At 36.9% G+C, this 14,832-nt stretch overlaps 1 pseudogene; it reads right to left on the bottom strand.

Annotated features, from left to right (window-relative positions):
• Positions 1-12,348: 12,348 nt before the first annotated feature.
• LOC110585485 lies at positions 12,349-14,549 on the bottom strand (annotated as a pseudogene).
• Positions 14,550-14,832: the final 283 nt, after the last annotated feature.

The following is a 14,832-nucleotide window of genomic DNA, read 5'->3' as shown; positions in this document are numbered from 1 at the left end:
CAGTAATTTATGTTTCTCAGATTTTTCAAGATTTTATTTATTTATTTGTTTGTTTGTTTGTTTGTTTGTTTGTTTATTATTTATTTATTTAGAGCATGAGCAGAGGGGAGGGGCAGAGGGAGAGGGAGAAGCAGACTCCCCACTAAGCTAGGAGCCTGATTCGGAGCTCCATCCCAGGACCCTGGGATCATGACCCGAGCCAAAGACAGATGCTTAACCGACTGAGCCACCCAGGTGTCCTCTCAGATTATTCTATTGTTCCTATAGTTCACCAGTCCCACTCTACCCAGGACGGGAAGTGTGTTTTCTTAAGGTAGTATATTGTACCAAGAATACTGCTGTTGTTCAATGAATATAAAACAATAATTATAGCAAAAATTATTGTGGCACCCTAAATGAGGCTGATACATGGCAATGGAAACATGCAAAGGGAAGAATAAAATAAAAGTACTTATGGTACCTTTTGTTTATTGCTATCAGACACCTTTGTTACTTTATTAATTCTCATGATGTCTTTTAAAGATTCTGTTATTTTAAAAAAACAAAGGTTCTGTTATTTTCATCTATGATTTGGAGGAAGTAACTGAAGCACAGAAGGACTTTCTGTCTCCTAGTCGAACGGCAAATTAGATGAAAATCCAATACCCACAAGTTACTAGATACCAAAAACATATTAACCTCATGCCTTAGTAGCTATTTATACATATGTATGTGAGATCTTTCTTTCAAATAAAAAGGAAATATAACCAAGAGAAAACAAAATGAATATTTTGTTTTTAAAGAGCTATAAATTTCAATTAAAAATCCTTAACTAAAATATCTTAGTGTATCTGTTAACCAGTGTAAAAAAAAGTAAAGAAAAATTTAGTAGTCTAAGAATTAGAACAGGGGATAAAATAATCCTGGGATGAGTCCAGTACCTTTTGTTTATCCATGGGTGGATTATCTGCTTTGTGAATTATTCATGACTAATTTTGAATCTTAGAGCTATATTGCCCCACTGCCTGGTTAGCTCCAAGGCCCTTTCCTCCCACTACCCAGCTGGTGTGTGCTCAGGAAAGACAAACTCTTCTTAATATGAATCCAAGCAAAACACAATTAGGAAAGCAAATGTGCTAGAAAAATAATAGTATCATGGATTACAAAGCCAAATAGGAAAGATCTGAATGTTGCCTACCTTTTTGAAGTATCCAATTGCTGTTTCCATGTGATACTTAGGCAACTGAGTTGGGCCAGTCATACCACAAAGAGACCTTTCCTCAATAAGAGAGGTCCCCTTGGTTTGGTTTGGTCACAATAATTGAACTGCAGAGTGTGACCATATCATAGCAGTAGTTGCAAGACTGATTCCTTTCCAGTGGCCTATAGGCTCTCCCAGAAGAAACAGCACCTTCTACCGGGAAGAACCATAGCCATAACTAAGCCACATTTTTCTGCCCTGCTAAAAATACCCAGAGCTAAAAAGGACCTCAGGCCTACATCGGAAAGACTGCAGAGTTCCCAACCACCTCACAGTCCGTCCCCCCAAAACACACACACACACACACACACACACACACACACACACACACACTTCTCAGAACTTTTGATGCCAAAAAGATTTCTCTATAGATTTTGTGGCTTGAGTAGGTTCGCTAGTATACATAAATACTATCATTTTAAATCAAATTCTGTCATATTCATGGATGTTTTACCTATTTTCAAATAATAGAAAGTTTTTAGCAGAGTAGCATCCAAATGATTTACTTCCTCAAAAATTAATGATTTGCATGTACAGGTACAAAGATAAAATATAAATTTCTGTAAAGTTTTCCTTATGCAAGAGGACCAATACCTAAAATGCTTTTTAAAAATTAGGAAAATAATACATGCTTATTGCTAAAACATAAATTCTGAACTCTATTATAATTTGATTAATCATTAAATTCACCAAATTATTTCTCCAAATAAATTGACTCAGATGTAAATACTTAAAACATCCATTGATAATTTTAGAATATATTTAAATAAGTAATCACTCTTTATATTACAACCTTTCTTTTGCAAACAAGGTTTGCAATACTACTTAGTGTTCATATTTAAGTTAATGTTTATTAACAAATTACCATTTGCTGTTACAAGTAGGGTTTCATTAAATGACTCTCATAATGTAAGGGATCTGAATTAAAGCATGTACTGTATTTCTTTATGTATTTTCTTTCTTCTTTTGCAATAACATGCCTAAAGATTAGCATAATTTATTTTCAAGAAATTAATGCTCTTCTTCAGAGTAATAATTATTCTCATTTTGACCTGTTGAACTAGCTTCATGTTTACAAAAAATAATTAAGTGTTGATCAGAATGTGGCATCTTCTGAGGCTTTCTAATCACCAGCTCTACCAATCCAGGGCATTTCTTTGCTGACCCAACATAAATATACTTAACTAATGAGTTATGGACCTTTAAGAGCCTTCTCTTTCCGCACTAAATTCTCCTAAGAATTATTTCAAATATTTTTTCTTCATTTCACAGATGCACTTGCTTCTTGTTCTATCTTAATCTTTGATTTTGCTCGTTGCTCAAGGGAGCTGATATGGTAATTTTTTTAAAAATTCAAATTAACAGCAAAAAATTGTAACAAAACTCCATCAAGGTTACAGAGGTATGCCCACTTCATTTACATTAATTAGAAAACTTCTGTCCCCATTGTAATTTTCTAACAGGAAATGTTTCTTTATGATGCTCTGCAAAATGTCATGTCATTTTTAACAGTTTTGAAGCACAGAACATAAAAAGTGGAAAGGACCAAATATATCATCAAATTTAAGCCCATCTTATTTATAGTTATATAGATATGTTAATCAAGGCCCAGAGAAGTAAAGAAATATTCATAAAGTCACACAGCTAGTTAGTATCAAATGGTATACTATTTTTATGTAATTTGAAAAATATATTCCCTATATTTGTTAATCAATTTTAAATTAGTTGTTTATATACACACACATACATTCATGAGTTTTATTAATTTTGTCAACTAAAAAATACTGTTCTCTTAATATAATTGTTGTATCCTGGATGTGATGATCCTAGAACAGAAAGAGGAAATTATTGGCAAAACAGGTGAAATCTGAATAAAGTCTAGAGGTTAGGTAATAGTTACGTACCAATGCTCATTTCTTAGTTTTGGCAACTGTACAATGGTAATGTAAGATGTTAAATTTAGAGGTATTAAAAACAAGACACCAGGCCCAAAATGGAGCTGCTTTTGCTAAGTCACATTACCAAACTAAGGTTTACAGTTTTGAATCTCCCAGAAATGGAATCTTACTCGGGAATCATCTGATCAACACTAGTTAGGTCATCTACCTGATAGACCCCTCAACATCCCCGAAAGGAAAACTTTGCAATAAACGACTTGCTTTTTTTGTCTATATAACTTGCTTGTTCCCACTTCTTCTGCCTATAAGTCTTTCATTTTGTACAGCTTCTCAGAGCTCCTTATCATCTGCTAAATTGCATACTGAGTGATTCTAACAGACTTTTGCTCAAATAAATTCTTAAAATTGTTAATATGCCTCAGCTTATCTTTTTTTAAAATATTTTATTTATTTATTTAAGAGAGATAGTGAGACTGAGAGAGAGAGGCCAAGAGGGCAGAGGGAGGGGCAGAGGGAGAGGGACAAGCAGACTCCCCACTGAGCAGGGAGCCTGATGTGGGGCTCAATCCCAGGACCCTGAAATCATGACCTGAGCCAAAGGCAGATGGTTAACCAACTGAACCACCTAGGCGCCCCCTCAGTTTATCTTTTAACAGAAGAAACTGAGTGAAGAGTATACAGGAACTCTACTATTTTTGTAACTTCTCTGGAAAACTAAAATTATTCCAATAATTATTTTGTATGATTTTATATTAAATTGTTATTTGTGATAATTTAGAATTACAAATAAGGCCATTTATCTTAGACATTAAAAAAAAAAAGAATAAGGTGGGGATGCCTGGGTGGTTCACTTGGTTAAGCACCTGACTCTTGGTTTCAGCTCAGTTGTGATCTCGGGGTCCTGGGATCAAGCCCCATGTCGGGCTCTGCACTTAGTGCAGAGTCTGCTTGAAATTCTCTCTGTCCCTCCCACTCATGCTCTTGCTCTCTCTCTCTCTTTAAAATAAATAAATAAATCCTTTAAAAATTTTTTGAATTTTACAAAGAATAGGGTTTCAGATTTTCTTTATGCAAAAACTACCCTTTTATTACAAGTTGCAATTCCATTTGGAGCCTTATGGATGTCATAAACTGGGTTCTTCTGACTCAGACTCTTGAGTCAGAGACTTAACTACAAGAGATTTATTGGAGACAGTTCTGAAGAACAATATCTGTTAGCAAGGGAAGAAGAATTGGCAGAGGGAAGAGTTAAAATATAATGAAGTTGTAACAGAGGCCTCAGCAGATCTGATGGGAAGCTCCTGAGCTGGGATAGCTGTTCAAAGATGTTTCAAAAGGGTCAAGACCTTTGTATTCACCATGTTCACAAGTTATTGGAAGTGGGCTACCTTGAGAAGGAGGTACATCTTGGGGAGGCAGTGCACTTTGGTCAGCTGTAATTTCTAGAAAGGGACTCAGCTGTGATCTCTTGGCAGGGAATACCTCTAGCAGCTGGAAGAATGAACACATTGGTCCTGAAAAGGGGAACTGGTTGTTGTTCCACATCAGCCACTAAAATGAAGCCAACTGTTCGGCACAATAATTGGTCACAGGATGAAAGTAAAATTAGGCAAGGAGGAAATTTTGCTAGGCACAGGCAATTATAGTCAGGTGAATTTTGCTTAAATTGTTCTTGTTCCAAGTACCTTTTCTCTTGAGTTTTTCATGTTTGTACCTGTAATTATTTATACATTTTATAACATCTATCCCAAGATGTCAGCTATTGGAACTGGAAAGGAAATTTAGAATAAGCTAAAAAATAAACTCTTTTGGATCTTTAAGAGATATGATTTTAGATGTGAGAAATATGTAAAGAAAGTCCACTGAGTTTTCCAATCCAAGGGTACAAATCCGCACCCCACTCCTATCTTCTACATTTGTCCCCATGAAGACATCTTCATTTTCATTAGGTATGGCTAAATTATGTTATGATAACAAACCAATCCCCAAATCTCAGAGGTTTAACACAGCAAATCTTATGTGTCCAATATGGGTCAGCAAGGGTACAAAGAAGACTGTCACCCTGTAGTGGCTCCATCTGAACACACAGATTCTAAGATCACTGCTGAAGAAGTAGAGAAGAATGGGAAACCTGTTCTTAAATGCCTAGAATCAGAATGACATTTTGGCTGATAGTCCATTGTCTAAATCTTGCCACATGGTTCCAACCTAACTGCAAAGCAAACTGGGAAATGTAGAGGAATGCTTGGAGTACTAAGGGGCTTTGTCAAAACTGGCTAGTGAATCTTCTGGAATATTCTTGTACATAGCTCCAACCCAATAAAAAAAGACTCAATTTAAATGTCATTTTCCTTTATTTCATTACTGGCTAGAGTCTTATCCATCAGTATCATCTTCTCTGAGCAAAGAGTAAGGTCAATCTTTGTGCCACACATATTTTTATATCAGCTATATTGGTTAATGAAGCAACAACTTGAACATTCATTTAACATTTTTAGGAACACACATAAAAGTGCTTTGAAGAGTTGCATAATCATGGGAAGACAACTTTCATTTAAAATATCTTTTGAATTTGTTAGGGAAATTATCTTGATAATTCGAAAGTACTGGGCTTAAAATATGTAGGCAGGCACAATTCATGTTCTGGTTGTTTTATAAGGAGCCACAATGTATTAGGACAAATAGGATTGCAAAAGTTGTCGGCAAATATCCAAAGAGGACATTAGTAAACAGCACCAGAGGGGGAGACTTTAGTACAAATGCATGTATTTCCTTACCATATGGTCCTAGTTTTTAAGTTGAAATGTTTTTCTGTCTGAAAAAAAATTGCTTCTCTTCCCTGCTAATGGTGCAGAAGACTGGCTTTATAAATCAGAATTACCATTTGTCATGAATACTGGTCACTGGCATATAAGCCTTTTTATTAAAGATGGATAAAGTAGTGGCTGAAAACCTGGGCCCTGGACTCAGACTGCCTGGGTGCAGTTTTGGCTCTGTCACTTACTATGTCCCTAGGTAATCAATTAACCTCTCTGTGGCTCAGTTTGTTCATCTGTAAAATGGCCATACTACTATTATCTACCTAACAGGGTTATGTTGGACCAAAAGAGTTACTATTTTTAAAATGTTTAGTACAGTGCCTGCCACATAGTAAACTCTGTTTACTGTTGTTGTTATCACTACTGTTCAGCCACTTATAAATGGTTTTATAAGAGAGGAAACCTTTACAATGGAGAAGTTAAGTCTAATATAAAATGTATAAAATAATGGTGCCAATATAAAATTTCAAATGCCAAAATAAGTTTTGCCAATATTATTCATTCTTTTCTTTTCCTGAGCCACAGTTTTTCTTTTCCAGTTCTAAGGGAAAATATGCTAGCATGTTCTGTTTTTTAACTAATGTATTTTCTCATGTAATAGTTCAAGGAAGCAATTGAGGAATAAAAAAGGACAAGAAGATCTCTGTTTTTCACATAGTGAATTCTACACTGTCTTACTCTACTCCCGCACACATACCAATGTGCTCACTGTTCCACAGCAATACAGTGGTTGACACTCTGCCTGGAGAGACAAAGCCTCGTAAAAGGAAGGGTATAGACAAAAAAACAAAAACAAAAAACAAACAAACAAACTGAAGGATGTGGAGAATTTCAGGCTCAGAGACTCTCTGTAGTCAATGGGAAATGCAGGGTGGGAATTAAAGCTATGAAAGGGTCTTTCATGCTACAGTATGTTTCCTTCTCTAGCAGGGGAAGGAAGATATGTGATCAAAGCATTTACAGCTTTATAGTCTTCCAGATGAACTTCCATTTCACTAGTATCCATGAATAGGACTTCTCTTGGTCCTACCAATGTGTAAGCAAGAGAGTTCTACCTTCAGGGCATTGCCAAGAGCTTGGCACCTGAAAGCCATAAGCATCCTACCTAACTCCAGAACACATATGCTATAAGTTGAATTGTGTCCCCCTAAAATTCATATGTTGAAGTCCTAGTACTTTGCAAGTAACTTTATTTAAAGATAGGCAATTAAGTTAAACCGAACCCATTAAGGTAGACCCTAATCTAATCTGACTGGTGTCTTTGTAAGAAGAAATTTGGACACACAAAGAAACACCGGGATGCTTGTGCCCAGAAGAAAAACCATGTGAGGACACAATGAGAAGACTGCCACCTGCAGCCAAAGAGAGAGGCCTCAGAAGATATGAAACCCTGCTCTGAGTCATCCAGCCTCCAGTAATGCAAGAAAATAAATTCTGTCATCTAATCCACTCTCTCTGTGGTATCTTGTCATGGCATTCCTCATACAGGAATACAACATATTCTTGGGATTCAGTAAAGCCAACCTATTTGCTTCCTATCCACTCTCTGCCAGACAATCTCATAATACGTAATATGGTTTGTCTCACTCTCCATTAGTACTTCTGTTGGAGAAAATAAACTAAGTGAAGAATTATATACTTTACTGGTTCACTTCAGAAAAAATATTCTCACTCTGAAACTTTGGAGTGATGATAAACAGTTACATTTATGTTATTTAAACTCTATCATACATTTATCCATAATAATTTTTAAATTGGAAGAAGTGAAGTTGAAATTGTATTTAAATTATCATTCTTTGCCCCCTCTATTGTACTCCCCCGAGCTAAGTTTATTAATACCAAAGATTTCTATTCATTCTATGTAAATTTACTAAAGTCTGTTAAATCTCCTGATTGCTGACATTTTAGAGTTTTATACACTTTTTGTCTCTCTTTTGACAAATCACACATACATCTTCAGGGACTCTTATTACAGAGCTAAGTACATTGTCTGACAAAAGCTGAAGAATTTTAATAGATAAATGACAAATTTTAACAAAGAGCTCTACTGAGTTAATTTCTAAAATCGTTTACTGTATGTATAGAAAACTGGCAGAAGTAATTTGATGAACTGCAGGTTTTCTATACATAATAAAAGGAAAGACAAAATTATTAGTAGATTATTCGATAAGATCCATCTATTTGATGGATAACCACAAAAATAATCTACCAATACAAATACGTCTTCTTGCTTTCTTATTAGGTTCTTTTTTCCCTAGACTAAAAAAAAAAAAAATAATGTCACCAGTTATTAATATCTATCATTTCCATCACTTAGATTGCTGCCTTAGTGGGATTGAGAATGAATCCAGAAAGGTCAAGTTCAAATAAGAAAAAGAAGCACAGTTCTACTACTGCAAAATCATGACATCCTAGACTGTAAAGACAAAAAAGCTTTATAATTTAAATATATACCTCTGGGTAGTTACCCTTTCTATTGAATACTTAGTTTACATTGTGTCTGTGGGGTGGGGGGCAGGGGGGTATGAAGGAATGTGCTTGATGGGATCACTGCATGATCTATTCTCTGCAGGTGCTAGCAAGGTCAGAGAGAATCATCATCACAAAGCGAAGTGATTTTCTTCTTTACAAGCTCCTGATGTAAACAGACTGATGAACACAAGATCCTTACTCACTCACATGATATCATACACAATCACAGCTAAGTGTTTCTGTCTGTCAAAGCCTGGAGAGTCACTACCAGATTGTTGCCTGATTAGAATATAACCCCAAATGGTATTTCCTTGGTTTTAGTTAGTCAATGCTTATTTTGCAAGATTTCTGAGCTCTGTAATGAAAGATCAAAGGTAGTGAGCACTGAGACAAGGTGAAAGTTTAGCCAGCTCAGAAAATGAGCAGGCTGTGTGCATAATCGAGCAGCAACATTACTGAACATTTGTTGACTGAAAAGCAAAAAATAAGTAAATAAAAGACATTTCTTATTTTAAGATCAGAAGTTACATAGCACATTCTTTGGAAAGAGAAGTTTTGTAAGCATGTGGCACTTAATCTTTGTTCCTAATTTATGCTCATGTTCAAGATATTTTTTATGGACTCCAATTTTACTGCTACATTTATTGCCAGTTAGGCAGCAGCTTTTAGTATATGGAGGCCCCACTAAAAATTCACCTTCTGAGTTTCTTACCCAAGACATTTCAGTCAGAATCTGGACCCAATCTGCCACATCATAGCTAGCAGCAAGTGAGGAGGACTCAAATATCTTACTGGTATAAACATACTCCTTGATGGAACAGCCAAATAGTTTGGAAGTTTGTATTTGTTCTTTTAAGAAAAAAAAAAAAAATCCCTGGGTAAGGAAGAATCCAGAATACTTTTAAAAAGCTTTATATACTTTCTGGGAATGTTAAGTGATTATTTTTACTTAAAAAATGTAATTATGAAATGACATAATCTATAAAATTTACAAATAAGTCAGATCAGAAGGGAATGGGAGATAGTTTCCTATCATTTAGTATAGTATTTTCTTCTAATAATTAGATCTTAACCTTGTGCAATGTCTTACTATGCTTAAGAACTATGAACAGTAAGGCAGGCTCTTGTTTTTAAGACGTTGTGGAAAATAAGATGGAAAATTGTATCAACTGAGTTATAGCCCACTCCGAACATATGCCAAGTCTTTGTTTTGGTGTCAATATCACTATCTAACTAAACACTAAAATATAGGAAAGTGAAAGATAAAGTACAGTGATATACATCATATGTGAATATGGATTAAATAAAGCACCATATATCCTATTTGCTATTAAAAACAAAATAGACTAGCAATATTTTTTCTCTTGTAGTCTCACTGCCAAAGAATGTATCCAACATATATGCAACTAATGAGTCCTTGAACACTACATCAAAAACTAACGATGTATTGTATGGTGGCTAACTTAATATAATAAAAAAAGAACATCACATTATCATATCATAATCTATGGTTACATCAGAAATGATGGGTATTTTTTTTAAAGTTTTTTAATGGTAGCCTTCTCAGTTCATAGATTTTCACCTAATAGCAAGCTGCATCAGTTTCCCAGAGTCAAAGAGCAGTTTTCAGTAGTCTGAACTTTTGATTGATCTGAGCCATGTTTAGCTTTTAATCTATCCTTGCACATGACTAAGAAAAGAGATGTTCTATCAGATTCTGTCCTTGTAGCTTCAAGTCTTTGTGTGCATCTAGAGTGGGAAAGGTTTTCAAATCCAAGTAGGGTCAGGATTTAACCCTTATTTGGATTCCATTGTGACTGACTGAGGGAGGACATGCAACCTCCACAAAAGAATGGGTCAAGACCTAGCAGAAAATAGAGGATTTAGGTGGGGTTGTGACTCTTGGCTTGAGCAAATACAGAGTTAATGGCTTGGAAATGGATTTTAACTTACTTTGGTATGAAACTCAGTGCTGAGTCACAGATGACCCACAGCTAACAGCTCCAAACAAGGGTGGGTTGGGAGCAGGGCAGAAAAGGAAGTTGATACTATGTGGAGAACAACAGCAGGAGCTTGATGCAGGACTGGAAGAGATAGAGTGTGTTGTGAGCTGGGGAAGAGCAGATGGGGTGTGACTGTCAGCCTACTGGCTAATTAGAAAATACTGGTTTGTTAAACCTGAGCTCTAAGAGAAAAGTCCTTAAGGTGTACAATCTGACAGAAAGGACAATCGATTAATTTTTTTCATATGAACACTTTCTGAATTTTTCTGTAATGCCACTTTTATTTATTAACTATATGTTTCTATGTCTTGAAATGATAAGAAACATCATTTCCTCTAAACAAGGAAAATATTTGCCGAAAATTTTCAAAATAAATTACCAATTAGAATTTTGAATGAGATTAACTTGCTAGAGTGCCTCAGAGAACACAAGAACACAGAAAAACATGTTACTCACTAGATCACCAGTTCATGTAAAAAATATAATTATGTAAAAAATATAATTAAGGAACAGCCAGATGGAAGAGTTGCACAGGTCAAGATATGGGGAAGGGAGGCAGAGCTTCCAGGCATGCCGTCTCCAGGTGTGCCCCTCTCCCCACATCTCCAAGTGCCCACCAACCCAGAAGCTCTCTGAATCCTCTCCTTTGGGTTTTTATGGAGGTTTCATGACATAGGCATGATTGATGAAATCATTGGCCATTGGTCATTAATCTCAATCTCCAGCCCCTTTCTCTTCCCAAGAAGCTGGGGAGCGGGACTGAAAGTTCCAATTCTCTGTTTATAAGGTTAGTTCTTCCATCCTTAGGTGCTTCCAAAAGTCACCTCATTCACATAACAAAAAAACACATTTATTGTTCTCTTTACTTAGGAAATTCCAAGGGTTTTAGTTCTGTACCAGAAACAGGGACAAAGACTAAATATATATTTCTTATTATATATCACAGACCCCCTCCTAGCAGCATAATTCCATCTGCTTTATAGAAGCAATAGTTTAATGTTGACAGATTTGGGATCACATGCACCATGGGTGAAATACTGCACTAAAGCATTGCTTGGCGATTCACTTTTCACTCTGTTGAAAGGTAGACAATATTTATCAAATCACTCTCACCTGATTTACTCATTATTATTATTAGTGGTGGTGGTGGTAGTAGTAACAGTAGAACTACTGCTTGAATGGCCAGAGTTGGTTTGTTTTTTGTTTTGCTTTGTTTTTATAGCTTTGTATATAGAAGAGATACACCTAAACAAGAGTTCTTCATTCTGTTCTTTCCCTGGAAATAATTCACTGACTTGAATATTCCTATTACCAAGATGGGAATATCTTCTAGATAACTATAAAACGTCTAATCATTGCAACCACTGTCCACTTTGGATCAGAAGTGAAAGGCATCTTATTAACTCCTCTTAGGCTATATTAGATATATTTTAAATTTACTTGCAATATTGTCAATTATTATATTTTTTCTCAGAGGTGCCTTAAGGCAGTAGTTTTCTGAAAATAATTTATTAAGAAAATACTGAACATTAGGAAATGAAAATATTTTTTCTCTTAAGGGCAACAAATCCAAAATAGCAGTCTAAAACTATTGGCAAAGGTTAACAGGTAATGATGGTAATGATGTTACCTGATCTCTGAAATTGAAAAATTAGTTCTGGGGAGAAACTGCTAATGTTCATTACTTTTCTGTCTCATTTTTAATTGCAATGGAAGAACATGAAATGAACCAGGAATTCAGGGATTGACAAAATGGCAGGCATAAAAAGAGCTCAAACTCATGATAAAAATATGAAAAACGTCCAGATAGAAGAAATCTCAGATTATTTGGATCAAGTTCTTTTTTTTTTTTTTTGACACTGGCTAAAAGACAACTTCTTATTACTTTTATGTACAGAAAATTCAACAGCGTCCACTCAGCCCAGTTTGGTGACCAGTTCTTTAGCCTTTGCCTTTTCCAGCTTGGCGATGCGAGCCACAGATTTCGGACCCAGGACGTTGCCTCCCCAGTGGCAGCGGATCTCACCGTATCTGTCATTGTAATTGGTCCTGATGGCTTCCACCAGCTTTGCCTGAGCTCCTTTGTCTTCCGAGTTGACCTGTGTGAAGGTAACAGTGGTGCAGTTCTTCCTGAGGACAGACGTCCCAGCCGGGCCTTCCCCTTGATAATGCAGTAGGGAGGCCCCATCTTACGAGACCAGGCAGGCAGGAAAACCACCAGCTCAATGGGATCCACATCATGTGCAATCACTACCAGCTGAGCCTTCCTGTTTTCCACCAAGGCATCCTCTTAGTGGGGACATCCCCTTTGCCTGCAGCTTTCTTCTCATCCCAGGCCAACAATCTCTGCTTCTTCTCCTACTTTGTCTCTGGTCTGTACTTGTGGGCCAGCTTAAGCGGTTGAGTAGCTGTCTGGCAGTCCAAGGCCTGGGTGAACTGGTTAATCATGGGAGGCACTTTTAGATGTTCATAGAGAATAGCCCTTTGCTGATGCAGCCAGATGTAGCAGGGCCATTTGACAAAGCGGTTGAGGTCCCTTTTGGGCTGGGTGTCCTGTCCAAAGCCAAAATTCTTGGGCCTCTTCTCGAACAGAGGACTGACCACCTTCCTGGCCTCCTGCTTCTTCATGACAGGAGGGGCTGGGGCCACCTTCTTCCTCTTCGCCTTCTTCCCTTTCAGTATCTTGGGCTGCTGGAGGAGGTCAAGTTCTGCTTCTTATTAATGAGGAAACTAAGACTCCAATCTTGTTTTCATCATTTCCTTACTTTCCATTCTTTCCTCAGCCTCTCCAATCAGGCTTTTTTCCATACTATTCCACTGAAACCTTGTCCAGGACATCATTAACACCTATCATTTGCCAAAACCGATGATCTATTCTCAGTCCTCCTCATACTTGATCTCTTTGCAGAATGTGACAGAGTTGCCCACTGCCTCATTGTAGGCATATTCTCTTCACTTAACTTATGAGACACCACACTGGTTTTTTCCTCCTTCCTTACTGATTCTTCTCCATTTCCCCTGCAGGGTCCTCTTCTTTATGTTAGAGAGCCCTGACTCAGTTCTTGGTATTCTCTTTGCTATCTACAGCCATTCTACAAACTCTGCTAGCCCCATGACCTTAAATATATATGTAAATGCTGATGGTGTCTAAATCTTTTCCACCATTACAGACTTGTCCCCTGGGACCTAGATTTTGATATTCAGTTACCAACTTAGCATTCATTCCTTTTCTGTTGTCTAATACACATCTAATACATTCACACACTTAATCTAAGTTGGAACTTTTTTTCTCACCTCTCCCCACCCTCTCTAGCATTCCTCACTACAGCAAATAATGCTGCTATTCATCCATTTGCTCAGACCAGAATCCTCGGAGTCATTTAAAGATTTCAACCAATTTTATATCTCTCCTCTACAGAGAAATTACTGATGGTTTCTCATCCCATTCATGATAAAAGTCAAACCCACTGCCATGACTTTTGAAACCCTGTGTACTCTGACCCTTGCCTAATTTTCTACCATGATTGTCACTCATTCTCTGCTTAGTTCTCACTCTTGCTTTAATGTTAGCCACAAAATTTATTTTTACTTCAGGTCCTTTGTATTTGCTATTCTCTCTTTCCTGAAAATTCTTCCTAAGATCTTTACATGGTTCCCTGCCTAACTTTACATTTCTGTTCATATTCTAGCTCCTCAGACAGGCCTTCACTGATCACCCAATAAGGAAATACTGTCTACCTTCCCCACCAGAGACTGTCAGTATCATTATCCTCCTTTATGTTTCTTAACAGCATTTGAAACTGCTTGAAATATACTGTGTATTTACTTGTTTACTGTATGTTTCCTGACTGGATTGTATGCTTGAGGGCAAGGTCTGCCTCTTGTTCAGCACTATATTCACAGTGTTACAAGAGTGTCTTAAACACAGGTTGTTCTCAGTAAATATTTGTAGCATGAATGAATGATGAATGAATGAATGAAGTATATTACTTGAATGTTCTACTTGACTCAGTTCAGCATTTAGTTTTGGAAGCACTGGTGTTTCCCAGAGTGTGGGGAATTTGTGGTCACTGTGCTTGTCATCATCACTCTTTAGAAGATGGCTCCCTACTTCCATCACTTCTTCTCCTCCCTCCTCCTTACCTACCCTCTCATACACAGGGTCAGTATAATCCCTGCCTTTCTTCAGCAACCCTCTACTACTACTTCTTCAGATATATAAACATATGGGACAATAGAATAAAGCTGCTCTTGTTTGGCTATGAATGGTGGTGGCATTACAGGCTAGATGGAAGAACTTTAGCTCAGAACTCTGTAGTCCCTGTCCTACATGATAGATTTGTTGGCCCACCTACAGAGTGTTTCTCAACTTCTCTGTGCCTGGCCAAAACAAGTACAGC

Source organism: Neomonachus schauinslandi, chromosome 9 (assembly GCF_002201575.2).
Source record: "Neomonachus schauinslandi chromosome 9, ASM220157v2, whole genome shotgun sequence".
In the NCBI taxonomy this organism is placed as follows: domain Eukaryota; kingdom Metazoa; phylum Chordata; class Mammalia; order Carnivora; family Phocidae; genus Neomonachus; species Neomonachus schauinslandi.
This window is presented reverse-complemented; position numbering and strand designations above follow the sequence as displayed.